The sequence below is a fragment of the Lathyrus oleraceus genome, chromosome 2 (assembly GCF_024323335.1).
Source record: "Lathyrus oleraceus cultivar Zhongwan6 chromosome 2, CAAS_Psat_ZW6_1.0, whole genome shotgun sequence".
Lineage (NCBI taxonomy): Eukaryota > Viridiplantae > Streptophyta > Magnoliopsida > Fabales > Fabaceae > Lathyrus > Lathyrus oleraceus.
Window position 1 is genome coordinate 129918748 of NC_066580.1, and position 16289 is coordinate 129935036.

The 16289-nt window shown below is 35.1% G+C and overlaps 1 long non-coding RNA gene across 10 annotated transcripts; it reads right to left on the reverse strand.

The window, feature by feature from the left end:
* Positions 1–1464: 1464 nt before the first annotated feature.
* LOC127118461 (uncharacterized) lies at positions 1465–15839 on the reverse strand. Of its 10 annotated transcripts, none has more exons than XR_007802230.1 (4): positions 15523–15839; positions 2765–2896; positions 2533–2663; positions 1465–2417 (listed from the first exon to the last, which is right to left on the reverse strand). It is a non-coding gene; the product is annotated as an uncharacterized LOC127118461 (long non-coding RNA). The 10 variants fall into 10 exon arrangements; XR_007802228.1 differs by having other exon boundaries at positions 15443–15839; XR_007802229.1 differs by lacking the exon at positions 2765–2896 and adding an exon at positions 15240–15371 and having other exon boundaries at positions 15443–15839.
* Between the last annotated feature and the right edge of the window lie 450 nt (positions 15840–16289).

Here is a 16289-nt window from a genome sequence, read left to right on the forward strand (position 1 = left end):
TCTCATAGACAGAAAAAATTAATTATTCATAACCTTTCCCCTCTTTCTCCTTTTCCCTCACGTGTACTTTTTCTTTTCTTCCTCCTTCACATCAATTTCTTCTGCTACACCAATGTTCATCATCATCTCTTTCACTCACACCTCACATCTCTCACATCTTTCACAACTCTCACTCCAAAATTAAAAAAAATATAAAAACTTAAACCTCTTTTCTTTCTCTTCACCCTTTAACGCCCTATAACTATCATCATATCTTCTCTTCCCTCACCACAACTTCATCACCCTCTCTCTCCATGACAAAACATTGACCACCAAACCATACTCCATCTACCTGCTTATGCACACAGCCGAACACCTCATTCGACCGCCAACCATCCGCCGTATAACATCAACCTCACAATAACATAACCTGCCACACCTCTCCGCGTTGCACTTTCGCCGCCATTCACTCAAGAAACAACAACTTCACCGTCATGAGCTTATAACGGTGCCCCGGTAGCTATTGAGTTTGACGATTAAGATTTTGTTGTCGTCAATTTCAATTCAAGTAAGTTTGATATTAGTTTTTTTTCAACCCGTGATTTTATCTATATTCTTATATGATTTTGTTTCAGTTAAGTGTTAATAATGTTTGATTTGTTCTCGTATTATATCGTCTGCAATTAACTATGTTGGTTTGTTTTTGAACTCAAGATCAATTTTTGTTAGCTGTCGGCTCTGCACGGTTTCAATTTCAAATCTGCATTTTTTTTGAGCAATTTTTTATTAACATGTGTCATACCCCGATTTTGGTCCTGAAAATTTTTCATTCGGTCTTCGGCCTAAAGTTCATTTGCATACATTCATGACAATTTCATATGTATTATCCATTCAAGGTCATGGTGCAAATTTCTGACTAGCAATTCATATGTTAAGTCGGTAGCAAAATATCATTTGAAATTAAAGCTTTCTCTTTGTTGAAATAAAAGAACCATTTTTATATATATGTGTACAATCATTGTGTTTGCAAAAAATATCACTTTAACCAAAGTAAAGTCAGTTTTTTTCTAAGCTCTAAGACCTATTCTATTTCAACCTCATGTTGATTCTAATTTCCTCGATTTCCTCTTTATACATTTCTTGTTCTCCAAGCAAGAACCAAAACTGATACACATAAGCATGGCATTCAAATGCATTCATGTTAAGCCAATGTAGCCTTGCATTAGTAGTAATTGAAAAGTCAAACAACTTAAAGCATATCTTTTATTATATTATAATTATACTGTGCTAGTAGTGTTAGAATTAACATTCAAAATTTCTTTTTCTATGTGTGATTACATGAATTGATTGATTTTTGCTTGTATGTAACACGATATATATTATTTATATAACATAGGCAGTCATGACTTATTCTTTTGGGATGTCTGTATCAACATATTTATAATTCTTTTGTTTCTTATTTAATCCATGATAGACATTGTGAGATGGAATAGAATAATCACGCTTCATATTATAAAGCTATACAGCTACAAAAAATTAAGGACTATACTAGGCACCTAATTACAAACAACCATAAACAAACGGAAACTACAAATTTGAGGCACTAAAGCTAATCTCCGGCATTTTAAAACTTTACGGTACGCTACAAATGGATTAGAACCTCACATGATTCATAGATACAATGTTCTTGATCATGACAAGTTTGAGTTGAATAATATGCATAGACAGATTATACACACGGAAGCATATATTGGTCAGCTAAAAGTTAAATCCGCTGCTGCTGCTTGTCGCTCGATCAATTCATCTATTGAAGTCGTGGAACATGAAGAAGCTTTACAGAATTCCAAAACAGCCCCGCCATCCAATGCGCTTCATAGCCGCATCCAAGCCGAAATTTCCAAGCTAACCAATAACCTTCAAACTTCCTATTCATTCCTGAAACAAATATGTTCAAAATTACAATCATTTCTAATTCCATCTATACACAATCCTATTACCCAATCAGTATCCAAAACCTGAACAATTTCAAGCCCAATTTCAGGCACAATAGCCAACATTCTCTACAAGGTTCGTAACAGAACAACCTGGTGGCAATGGTTCATATCAGTTTCACAGCAAATCCCTTGTAAACATCACAATGCGATCAGGAAAGTCAGCAAGATAATAGAAGATTAATCTCTTTCAGTATGATAATAACAATCACGAATAACAACAACTTATTTCCTAACTGTTAATATAACATTAGAATCTTTTAGAAGCTCAGTTCAAAAAACAGAACCCCTCTTTTTTTAATGAAATTCTCCACCATATTTCTAACACCTCTAACTAACCCACAAAACCTGTATTTAAGCGACATAATTTCAAACGCAGCCGCCGTTTCTCGAAGCCAACAGCAAACACATTAGCAACAACACATTCAACCTGCAACACCTACTAACCTGCAGAGATTAATAAGCATAACAGTAAGAATAATTCCTCATAGTTGAACAAAATTTCCAATTAATAAGAAATTCTGCATTAACAGTTAAGTAAGACAATGTAATGAGACTTAACATTAACATTAGCTTATAACGGAACTGATTTTCATCCTTGATAGCTAGCACTTCTTCACACCTAGAAGTTCATGGTAGTAGCAATAGTTGAGCTTTGCAAATAACCGAAGTGTTTCTTTTCACCAATTTTTACTACAGTAAAACCAAGTAATTAGCAAAGGCTGTAAAGTTCAAAAAATAACCCAAAAGAGAATTGAGACAAAGTTAGAGGAAGAAAGCTAAGTTCATATTACCGTTTCCAGATTTAAGTATCAAGCGAGACAGGCAAAGCTGAGCACCTAAAAGCACTTCCAAGAGGTTTCCCTTTTTAATCTCCATAGCTAGCTCGAAAACCCTAACTGATTGGGTATAAAAAGAGGCGGATGCTGTAGAAAAAAAGGAGAGTTTTTTAGGAGCGGCGACGAAAAACCTAACTTCAATCAGCCAAAAAAAAACCTAAAGTTTTCAGAGAGCGAAAGCCCTAGAGCTAGAAGAGTTGAGCGGCGACGGGAGGAAGATCCAAGCATCGTCATTACCACCGGACCACCGCCGAAGGTGAGTTTTACTGCTTGAATCTCTTTAAAGCATTTTGTTTTTCTGGCATGTAGAGTGAAAGTTTGTGAATGAGGTTGAGATTGAGAGATGACATGAGCGAGAGAGGTGTGAGATAGAGCGATCGAGAGTGGCGAGATGGTAAGAGATCGAGAGTGAGAGAGAGAAGGATGATCGAGCGTGAAAGAAGAAAGGAAGTGAATGGTGATAGGTTTACTGATTTTAATTCTCATTGTTTACTGATTTTAATTCTCATTGTTTACATTTATTCTATTTTCAATATTATTTAATACACTTTTCTTCTTCTTCCAAGAATCACGTGAAGATTTACTGTTCATTTGGTCTTTTGAAAATCACTAAATATTCAGTTGCCTGTTCATAGGAAAGAACAACATTTATGACTTGATTTTTATTTATTTTATTATTTGGTTTATTTTTTTAGTTAAAAGAGAAAGTAAAAAATAAAAACAAAAACAATTTTATATTATATTTATTTTTAATTAATGGATGCTTAGAAATTTTCTTATTTTCTTCTTTATTTTAAAATATAACCGTTGGTAAAAATATATTAAAATCAGAATAATAAAAAGATTTTTTTCATTATTTCTTTTAATTGTTTTTTAATAATTTAGTTATTTGGTCATCATTAATTAATTGTTACTATTATTAATTAGATTATTTAATTAGTTTTGATTTCTAAATTATTTTTATCATTCATTCTATGATTTAATTAAAATATCTACTTTTTTATTTATTTATGGGTTGCTATTTAAATAAATAATTGTACGATGATATTGATCGAATAGATAGAATAAGAATTTTGGCCCAATAACATGTTTTTTTAAAAATTCGATTAAATATTTTTTTCCCGATTAAATCATCTTATCATTTAAGTTAAAATATTAAATATTTTCAAAAGTTACTGTAAAGAAGAGGACCATTGGAATCTAGCATTCCGGTGGGAACCCTCGAATACTCGGTCATAAGCCTTGCATTTTCGATTAACCGTTTATTTTATTTTCTTTGTTTCTTAAAACATTTAAATCAACTTATTCTTTTGTTATTTTTTAAAAATAAAAATAAATACATAAATACATATAAGTCATATTAATAAAAATTACAAAAAGAGTTTTCTATTTATTATTTTGTATTTTAGATTATGTTGTAAAATATTTTAAAAATTAACTTAGTTAGTTTCATTATTATTATTAGATTATGTCATAAATTTCAAAAAAATTAAGTTCAATATTTATTTTATTTTTATTTTATATTATGTCATAAAAATCAAAAATTAAGTTTACCATTTATTTCTAGATCATGTCATAAAAATTCATAAAAAATAAGTTTAGCATTTATTTTCTTTAAATTTCAGATCATGTCATGAAATATTCAAAAAAATCAAGTTTGCCATTCATTTACTTTTAATTTTTAAATCATGCCATAAAATATTCCAAAAAAAAGAGTTTATCATTTATTTAATTTAATTCTAGATCATGTTATAAAAATTCAAAAAAAATAACTTTACCTTTCATTTTATTTTAATTTAGATTATGTTATAAAAATTATAAAAAAATTTAATTTAGTTATTTTCATCATTAGTTTTAGATCATGTTATAAAAAATATTAAAAAGATTAATTTAGTCATTTTCATCATTATTTTTAGATTGTTATAATAAATAAAGATTAATTTAGTTAGTTTTATTATTATTTTTAGATTCTGTTATAAGATTTTTTTTTTTTTTTAAAAAAATATATATAATTTAGTTATTTTCATCATTATTTTAAATTATGTTATAAAAATATAAAAAAGGTTAATTTAAATATATTTATTATTATCATTAGATTATGTTATAAAAAATAAAAAGGTTATGTTTAATTTATTTTTTGTTGTTGTTATAAAAAAGTATTTAATTGTTTTATTATCAGACTTTTTTTAAATAAAAAATAATCTGCATGTGTCTAATATTAAGTTGATCTTATTTTCTCACTTTATTTTACTAGACATAAAAAGAATATAATTGTATTTTTCTCCAACTTAATTTCTTGCTATTTTCTCTAAATGTTTGAATAACTCTAGAATTATTATTTTCATATAATATCATTTTCTTTGTAGTTTTATTTATTATTGTTAGAATATTACGAATAAATAATTAAATAAATATCTAGTAATGATGTTGACTAATTAATATAATAAAATACTTATGACTATTTTTTTAAACTTTGATCCTACCCCAAATTATACATTTTAATCTGATTAGTTTGTTTCTTATCCCAATTAAAACACTTTACTATTTAAGTTAAAATATTAAAACCTTTTATGAATAACTCAAAAGAAGTGGACTATTGGAATCTAGCATTCCGGTAGGAACCCTTGAATGATCGGTCTTGAACCACGCGTTTTGGATTAACTGTTCATTCTTTTTAAAACACATTAATTAACTTGGACAAGGGGAAGGACCGTTGGGATCAAGCATTCTGGCGTAACCCTTTGAATAGTTGATTCTCATCAAGTGTTCGTTGTCCAAATATTTTTCTTAAATAATTCGAATAAGAAAGGACCATTGGAATCTAGCATTCCAGTGGAACCCTGAAATTTTGATCTTAGGGCTTATGCCTCATTCTTAAATATCCGTATTTCAAACTCAAAAACATATACTTAATTTCTATCTTAAACTCTTTCAATAAAGATGGAAATGGAACATGGTGTATACCATGCACTCCTGAGGCTAGGATTCGAGATGTATATCTCGCTTATCCAAGTTCTCGCCATCACTCAAAATACATCCAACCAATCAAACCCCTTTTCTCGCCGTCGTGCGATTAATCAAAAACCTTTTTCATAAATGAAAGATATATTGTCTTAAGTGATACAAAACAATGTTTCGGCCACGATTGTTGAGTAGAGATAAATGACGCTTTTCCGAATGTAGATCTATAAATCCGTTCGATGTGTGGTATGCGTCCACTCCTCATCTGTTTTGGGTAAAACAATGTTTTCGTCGATTAATACAATATAGCTTTCGCTAAAATCGACCAACAAACAAACATTTTTCTACCCAGAACTACGTAAGCCTTGATTTCTCTTTTGAGATACGTAGGAGCAGGATTTATAAATCTTGTCAGGCCCACTAATAAAAAAACTTAGGTTTAGTCCTTCGTCAAAAATCCAAAAACATTTCTTCTCTCTTCTATTCTTTCTCTCCCTCATTATAACTTAAGAAGACTAACATAAGCTAACATTCAAAACGAAACTAACTAAACGGTTCCCGTTGAGTACAACGGACGTGAGGGGTGCTAATACCTTCCCCTTGCGTAACCGACTCCCGAACCCTGATATTGGTTGCGACGACCATATCTTATCCTTTCTTTTATGGGTTTTATCGATATTTCCCCTTTCCTTTTTAGGAATAAATAAAGTGCGGTGGCGACTCTGTTCAGTCCATCATTGCGAGCGTGCGATCGCGCTTCGCTTTGTAGTCGTATCCCCATTTTTTTTCGAGGTGCGACAGATGGCGACTCTGCTGGGGACAGGAACATCCCTAAGTGAGTCAACCCTAGTTTAGTTAGGTTTTTTCGTATGTGTGTTAGCTTTATTTGTTTATTTTTCTTTGTTATATGCTCTTTTTATCTCTGTTTTATTGCATTTTTATATATGATTATATATATATATATATATATATATATATGTGTGGGTGTTGGGATTTTGATATCATGAATAAAGCTCTACACCCGAGCTTTGGAAAAAGAAGAGAGAACACATAAGTTAGAATTGGAAGTTGTGTAGTGTTAGTCCCCAAGGGCCACTCCTTGCGTGTCTAGCATGAAGACTCCCCTAGAGTAGACCTGTTTGTAGATCTCTTTATAAGACAGCTAGCCTGTTGCATAATGTTGATTCATGAAGGGTCCATGACTCTAGGAGCCCCTCTTAGAACCAGTTCCTGCTTTGGTGGTTGCGTAATGATGGACTCCAAGGGCCTCTCCTTTTTGCACCCAACATGAAAACTCCGCTCAGAAGAGACCTTGCGTCACTCTTGTCATAAAACGGCTAGCCTGTTGCATGATGTTGATACGATTATGGTCCATGACTCTGGGAACCTTATCAAAAATGTAGAAACTATCCTGTGAGTGGGTTTATGGGTAGAAAACCTAGAACTATCTGTTAAGGAGCCTACCTAGTAAGATGTTCTGAGTTACTCACATTATCCCAGATCATAACTACCTGGATTGCATTTTATTTGCATACCAAAACACAAAAACAATGCATTGCATCCATTCATATACCGTTGCATATGCATTCGTCATCATGCATTTCATATCATTTTCCAAAAATACAAAAAAAAAAAACTCATCCATCCTTTGTCCATGTTCAAGCGAAGTGATTCCTAACACGCGTTTAGAACAAAGAACCATGTCTCAGGAGATGATGGACGAGCTAAGGAAAAGCCAAGAAGCGCTGAAGGAGGAACTTAATCTTTTAAAGAGCCAAATGAGATGGGTCGTGGAAACTCTGCAAGCCTTATTGAGGAAAAAGGGCCATCCTATACCCATTGCTACAACAAAGGGAGTTACTACCCCATATCCGTCTGGTGTTGCCCCAAGTCAAGAGAAATTTTATATGGCAACTCCTCGCCTACCGGCATATGGCCCTCCCTCAAGACGTCATCATCAACAGTATCTGGCTATTCCTCCTCAAAATCACCGAAGTCAGGTTCAAAACAAAAATCAGAATCAGAGCAAGAAGAACCAGGATCACAATGACCCGATTCCGGTGCCATATAGCAAGCTCTACCCGCTACTGATCCAGAATGCTTTGGTGACCCCTCGAGCTCTCACGCCTGTGTCACCAGACCTACCATGGTACAATCCAAATGCAACGTGTAAATTCCATAAAGGGGCATTGGGACATGACCTAGATTCTTGCTGTGCGCTAAAATATTTGGTACGAGAACTGATTAACAAGAAGAGCTTAGTCTTTGAAGAAGATCACCCGAAGATCAAGTGCGAATACCATACTGGAACAATGGGACACTCCATCGAGGAATGCAAGAGTTTTAAGCTCAAGCTGCAAAGATTGATTGACATAAGGTCACCAACACTCAAGGAGGAAGTCTCAAGTACATATACCCTGATCTCCGGGCCAAGTAATGATAAAGGGAAAGGACCCTTGAAACCCCTTAAGGTTTTGTACCACAAGGAAGATGTCAGGGATGTGGCTAGTGAGCTATCATTGTTTCCTGGTAAGAGCATTGAGATACCGCCTTGGATTTCCAATGTCGCGACCCTAACCAATGAAAGAAAAGGAGAAGTGAGTAGTGGATCCAAGAGGGTTGCGTTCGACGATGGGATTGAAAGAAAAGAATTTGAAGATCATCATGTCAAAAAGCTGGTTGATCCCAATCTTCAAGATTGAAGAAGTCATTCCCTAAAGCTGGCAATCATTTGGCTGTTTCCGCACTTCTTTTGTAGTTTCCTTGCATGTTGACTCTTATTTGCTTTTAAGCATTGTTGTTTTCTTTGAATTGGTAAGATTAATGAAATGTTTATGCATCTTTTGAATTGATCCATTCGTATTCACTCGTTTTTCATTTATGTTAAAAAACAAAAATTCTCCTCTCATTCACTTTTGTTTATCAAACTGTTGTGTTAACAAAGATTGGAGGGAGGATGATGAAAACAAAACACCTGAAATTGTTGTGGTATGCTTTTGAGTAAAACCTTGTCGATGATGTAAGGCATTGTTTCAAATCCCCAAACACTGAAGTTATAAGGAGTTAATCCCTAGTCAACCACTTTGAGCCTAGAAGTTGGTGTTTATTTTGGATCTAAAACCCTTAATCTTAACCTGGGGCAGGGTAGTTGTGTTCAGATATTTTGATCATGTATTCGATCTTTCAAAAATCGTCCATATGAACACCCTCCAATTAGGTTCAACCCCATGTTATCCTTCGCACACATGTTAAGGTGTCGAAGAGGTTGAGAAAAGCTAAAATTAGTGTTGGTTGATCCTTATCCACCAATAATATGGCAGTCAACACGCATAAAAAAAAGATTGAAAAAGTCCGCTAAGTCAAACACCACAAAAATGACTTAGGCAAAAGTCAGGGCATCCCGATGGACCGAAAGATTCAAAAAACGGTCCAGGCAAAAATTAGGGATAAAAAAAAAAAATCAATCAAAAGAGGTCATTAAATCCTCGACAAAAAATATGGTGACTGCCATTTCAAGAAAAATTCGTCTTGAATCCTCATCACACCTTCGAACCCTCTTGGAAGTCGAATGCGTGTATCGAATTAACTGAACGTAGGAACTGGAGATCATCAAGAAGAAGGGGTGGGTAAAAATAAATTTTGAGCCTTATATCCTTTTGTTTCAAGGAACCGCGAACCAGACCACGTTATAACCCTTAAAAGACCTAATTGAGGCAGGGTTTATTTTGAAAGCATACTACAACAAGGTTGTGTTAACCTGACTCCAAACGATTTTTGTTAATCATTTGATGACACCAACTTGCATACTGTGAATGACTTGATCACCATTGTGTTCTTATCAACGACTCGTTCACTGTATTTTACCCGTTCATATCAATAAATTTTGATTTCAAATTTTTGCATAAACATTGAATTAAAATTACCATTTTTGAATGAACAATCTTATTTGCGAGTCAACACTTAGCATCAAAGAAATTCAATACACAGTTGAGGAACTTGATGGAGTGAAAGAAGTCTAGTCATGGGCAAATCACTTTGAGCATCAGTTGATTCGAGCTAATCACCCTAAGGGTCATCTAGCCAAGGGTAATCTGCTTCAAGAATCAGACCGGGGCAAGCCACCTCAGAGCTCAATAAGTCCAACTATCCAAAGGACAGACAACCAAGAGTCTGCCATTCCAACATTTGGTTAGTCAGGTTCAGACTACTGCAAGTTACAAACACTTGGGGCAAGCCACCTCAGAGCTCAGTAAGTCCAATCACTCCATGGTTCAGTTAGCCAAGAGTAATTTGCTTCAAGACTCAGACTGGGGCAAGCCACCTCAGAGCTCAGTAAGTCCAATCACTCCAAGGTTCAGTTAGCCAAGCGTAATTTGCTTCAAGACTCAGACTGGGGCAAGCCACCTCAGAGCTCAGTAAGTCCAATCACTCCAAGGTTCAGTTAGCCAAGCGTAATTTGCTTCAAGACTTAGACCGGTGCAAGCCACCTCAGAGCTCAATGAGTCCAGCTATCCAAAAGACAGACAACCAAGAGTCTGTCATTCCAACATTTGGTTAGCCAAGTTCAGACCATTACAAGTTTCAAACACTTGGGGCAAGCCATCTCGAGGTAGTCTCATGGCAAGTTGTTTCCAAACTCACTTTCAAGGTGAACATTTCCAAAGACCCAACAAACTGGGGCAAGATGAGCCACAGAGGGGCAGAACCTCCTTCTTCATGCTTTCAAACTGTTCAAACGAATTCTGCCATACGTCAACAACTGTTGAGTTCAAGACGAGTGCCCGAAAGCTATGCTAGCACGATTCATTAATCCTCCAAAAGGATCCATTGGCTAAGCTGTGGCCATCAAACTGGATAGAATCCTCCCTTGACAACATCTATCATAAAATATTTGGTTGAGTTCTCGGTGTTGAGGAATCATGAGCTTCCATAAAAAGCCTTTACAAACTCCCAGTCTGCTCAAGTGTCAGCATTCTCATAGCATGATCATTCATATATCATGCATAAAAGGAAATTCAAATCATGCATAGCCGAAATGTACTTCGTGCTCATTTTGCATTGACCTAGGTCTTGGTGTCAATCCTATGTCCTTGAACCTCTAATTCCAGCTTGTCTTTGGTGCCCTTAAACCAACATCCGGTTTTCGCAGTCATTTTCAAGTCCAATTGTTGTTGGCAAAATCCGTTAAAAGCTGGTTGTAGTCCATTGCTTGCAGTCAGAGTTCAATTGTCGTTATTCCGGGGTCCGGTCATGCTTGAACCTGCTCTGAAGATTCTTTGTTCAATCCTATTCAGGTCTTATACGAACCTGTCATTGAACCTTTTTATTCCGGGGTCAGGTCATCCTTGAACCTACTCTGAAGATTCTTTGTTCAATCCTATTCAGGTCTTATACGAACCTGTCATTGAACCTTTTTATTCCGGGGTCCGGTCATGCTTGAACCTGCTCTGAAGATTCTTTGTTCAATCCTATTCAGGTCTTATACGAACCTGTCATTGAACCTTTTTATTCCGGGGTCAGGTCATCCTTGAACCTACTCTGAAGATTCTTTGTTCAATCCTATTCAGGTCTTATACGAACCTGTCATTGAACCTTTTTATTCCGGGGTCCGGTCATGCTTGAACCTGCTCTGAAGATTCTTTGTTCAATCCTATTCAGGTCTTATACGAACCTGTCATTGAACCTTTTTATTCCGGGGTCCGGTCATGCTTGAACCTGCTCTGAAGATTCTTTGTTCAATCCTATTCAGGTCTTATACGAACCTGTCATTGAACCTTTTTATTCCGGGGTCCGGTCATGCTTGAACCTGCTCTGAAGATTCTTTGTTCAATCCTATTCAGGTCTTATACGAACCTGTCATTGAACCTTTTTATTCCGGGGTCCGGTCATGCTTGAACCTACTCTGAAGATTCTTTGTTCAATCCTATTCAGGTCATGTACGAACCTGTCATTGAACCTTTTTATTCCGGGGTCCGGTCATGCTTGAACCTACTCTGAAGATTCTTTGTTCAATCCTATTCAGGTCATGTACGAACCTGTCATTGAACCTTTTTATTCCGGGGTCCGGTCATGCTTGAACCTACTCTGAAGATTCTTTGTTCAATCCTATTCAGGTCATCTTGAACCTGTCATTGAACCTTTTTATTCCGGGGTCCGGTCATGCTTGAACCTACTCTGAAGATTCTTTGTTCAATCCTATTCAGGTCATGTACGAACCTGTCATTGAACCTTTTTATTCCGGGGTCCGGTCATGCTTGAACCTACTCTGAAGATTCTTTGTTCAATCCTATTCAGGTCATGTACGAACCTGTCATTGAACCTTTTTATTCCGGGGTCCGGTCATGCTTGAACCTACTCTGAAGATTCTTTGTTCAATCCTATTCAGGTCATCTTGAACCTGTCATTGAACCTTTTTATTCCGGGGTCCGGTCATGCTTGAACCTACTCTGAAGATTCTTTGTTCAATCCTATTCAGGTCATGTACGAACCTGTCATTGAACCTTTTTATTCCGGGGTCCGGTCATGCTTGAACCTACTCTGAAGATTCTTTGTTCAATCCTATTCAGGTCATCTTGAACCTGTCATTGAACCTTTTATTCCGGGGTCCGGTCATACTCGAACCTACTCTGAAGATTCTTTGTTCAATCCTATTCAGGTCATCTTGAACCTGTCATTGAACCTTTTATTCCGGGGTCCGGTCATACTCGAACCTACTCTGAAGACTCTTTGTTCAATCCTATTCAGGTCATGTACGAACCTGTCATTGAACCTTCTATTCCGGGGTCCGGTCATACTTGAACATACTCTGAAGATTCTTTGTTCAATCCTATTCAGGTCATGTATGAACCTGTCGTTGAACCTTTTTGTTCCGGGGTCAGGTCATACTTGAACCTGCTCTGAAGATTCTTTGTTCAATACCCATTCAGGTCATGTATGAACCTGTTTGTTGAACCCCTATTCCGGTATCAGGTCATACATGAACCTGTTCTGAAGAGTTTTCTCCTTGATTATCCCCCAGCGTTATCAGGTCATATATGAACCTGTCGTAGCATCTTTTTCTTCATTCGGTTGTATTCTAAGTGTCGTTTATCAAATCTCACTTTGAATACTCCCCAGTGTGTGTCTGATTCTCCAGCAGGACTGTTTCCCCAGCAAGTTGTTCCTTACCATTTGTCTGTCTTCCTGTGGACCATCAACATTCCCCACAGGTTGGTCTGTCTAGTAGCGTCTCCTGTTAAGGGTCCACCATATCCCTAGCAGATAAAATTACAAAAAAAAAATAATAATAATAAAAAAAATCAATCATCCATGCATATCATATCATATCATATCATATCATATCATATCATATCACATCATGTCATAGGGATTCAGGATCAAAATCCGGGTCTTCTTAGTATTTAACTATCTCCCACTATGATCATATGAAGAGTGTCCTGCTTCATATTCTCTAGTTGAAGATACTTAAATAGGGGCAACTGTCATACCCCGATTTTGGTCCTGAAAATTTTTCATTCGGTCTTCGGCCTAAAGTTCATTTGCATACATTCATGACAATTTCATATGTATTATCCATTCAAGGTCATGGTGCAAATTTCTGACTAGCAATTCATATGTTAAGTCGGTAGCAAAATATCATTTGAAATTAAAGCTTTCTCTTTGTTGAAATAAAAGAACCATTTTTATATATATGTGTACAATCATTGTGTTTGCAAAAAATATCACTTTAACCAAAGTAAAGTCAGTTTTTTTCTAAGCTCTAAGACCTATTCTATTTCAACCTCATGTTGATTCTAATTTCCTCGATTTCCTCTTTATACATTTCTTGTTCTCCAAGCAAGAACCAAAACTGATACACATAAGCATGGCATTCAAATGCATTCATGTTAAGCCAATGTAGCCTTGCATTAGTAGTAATTGAAAAGTCAAACAACTTAAAGCATATCTTTTATTATATTATAATTATACTGTGCTAGTAGTGTTAGAATTAACATTCAAAATTTCTTTTTCTATGTGTGATTACATGAATTGATTGATTTTTGCTTGTATGTAACACGATATATATTATTTATATAACATAGGCAGTCATGACTTATTCTTTTGGGATGTCTGTATCAACATATTTATAATTCTTTTGTTTCTTATTTAATCCATGATAGACATTGTGAGATGGAATAGAATAATCACGCTTCATATTATAAAGCTATACAGCTACAAAAAATAAGGACTATACTAGGCACCTAATTACAAACAACCATAAACAAACGGAAACTACAAATTTGAGGCACTAAAGCTAATCTCCGGCATTTTAAAACTTTACGGTACGCTACAAATGGATTAGAACCTCACATGATTCATAGATACAATGTTCTTGATCATGACAAGTTTGAGTTGAATAATATGCATAGACAGATTATACACACGGAAGCATATATTGGTCAGCTAAAAGTTAAATCCGCTGCTGCTGCTTGTCGCTCGATCAATTCATCTATTGAAGTCGTGGAACATGAAGAAGCTTTACAGAATTCCAAAACAGCCCCGCCATCCAATGCGCTTCATAGCCGCATCCAAGCCGAAATTTCCAAGCTAACCAATAACCTTCAAACTTCCTATTCATTCCTGAAACAAATATGTTCAAAATTACAATCATTTCTAATTCCATCTATACACAATCCTATTACCCAATCAGTATCCAAAACCTGAACAATTTCAAGCCCAATTTCAGGCACAATAGCCAACATTCTCTACAAGGTTCGTAACAGAACAACCTGGTGGCAATGGTTCATATCAGTTTCACAGCAAATCCCTTGTAAACATCACAATGCGATCAGGAAAGTCAGCAAGATAATAGAAGATTAATCTCTTTCAGTATGATAATAACAATCACGAATAACAACAACTTATTTCCTAACTGTTAATATAACATTAGAATCTTTTAGAAGCTCAGTTCAAAAAACAGAACCCCTCTTTTTTTAATGAAATTCTCCACCATATTTCTAACACCTCTAACTAACCCACAAAACCTGTATTTAAGCGACATAATTTCAAACGCAGCCGCCGTTTCTCGAAGCCAACAGCAAACACATTAGCAACAACACATTCAACCTGCAACACCTACTAACCTGCAGAGATTAATAAGCATAACAGTAAGAATAATTCCTCATAGTTGAACAAAATTTCCAATTAATAAGAAATTCTGCATTAACAGTTAAGTAAGACAATGTAATGAGACTTAACATTAACATTAGCTTATAACGGAACTGATTTTCATCCTTGATAGCTAGCACTTCTTCACACCTAGAAGTTCATGGTAGTAGCAATAGTTGAGCTTTGCAAATAACCGAAGTGTTTCTTTTCACCAATTTTTACTACAGTAAAACCAAGTAATTAGCAAAGGCTGTAAAGTTCAAAAAATAACCCAAAAGAGAATTGAGACAAAGTTAGAGGAAGAAAGCTAAGTTCATATTACCGTTTCCAGATTTAAGTATCAAGCGAGACAGGCAAAGCTGAGCACCTAAAAGCACTTCCAAGAGGTTTCCCTTTTTAATCTCCATAGCTAGCTCGAAAACCCTAACTGATTGGGTATAAAAAGAGGCGGATGCTGTAGAAAAAAAGGAGAGTTTTTTAGGAGCGGCGACGAAAAACCTAACTTCAATCAGCCAAAAAAAAAACCTAAAGTTTTCAGAGAGCGAAAGCCCTAGAGCTAGAAGAGTTGAGCGGCGACGGGAGGAAGATCCAAGCATCGTCATTACCACCGGACCACCGCCGAAGGTGAGTTTTACTGCTTGAATCTCTTTAAAGCATTTTGTTTTTCTGGCATGTAGAGTGAAAGTTTGTGAATGAGGTTGAGATTGAGAGATGACATGAGCGAGAGAGGTGTGAGATAGAGCGATCGAGAGTGGCGAGATGGTAAGAGATCGAGAGTGAGAGAGAGAAGGATGATCGAGCGTGAAAGAAGAAAGGAAGTGAATGGTGATAGGTTTACTGATTTTAATTCTCATTGTTTACTGATTTTAATTCTCATTGTTTACATTTATTCTATTTTCAATATTATTTAATACACTTTTCTTCTTCTTCCAAGAATCACGTGAAGATTTACTGTTCATTTGGTCTTTTGAAAATCACTAAATATTCAGTTGCCTGTTCATAGGAAAGAACAACATTTATGACTTGATTTTTATTTATTTTATTATTTGGTTTATTTTTTTAGTTAAAAGAGAAAGTAAAAAATAAAAACAAAAACAATTTTATATTATATTTATTTTTAATTAATGGATGCTTAGAAATTTTCTTATTTTCTTCTTTATTTTAAAATATAACCGTTGGTAAAAATATATTAAAATCAGAATAATAAAAAGATTTTTTTCATTATTTCTTTTAATTGTTTTTTAATAATTTAGTTATTTGGTCATCATTAATTAATTGTTACTATTATTAATTAGATTATTTAATTAGTTTTGATTTCTAAATTATTTTTATCATTCATTCTATGATTTAATTAAAATATCTACTTTTTTAT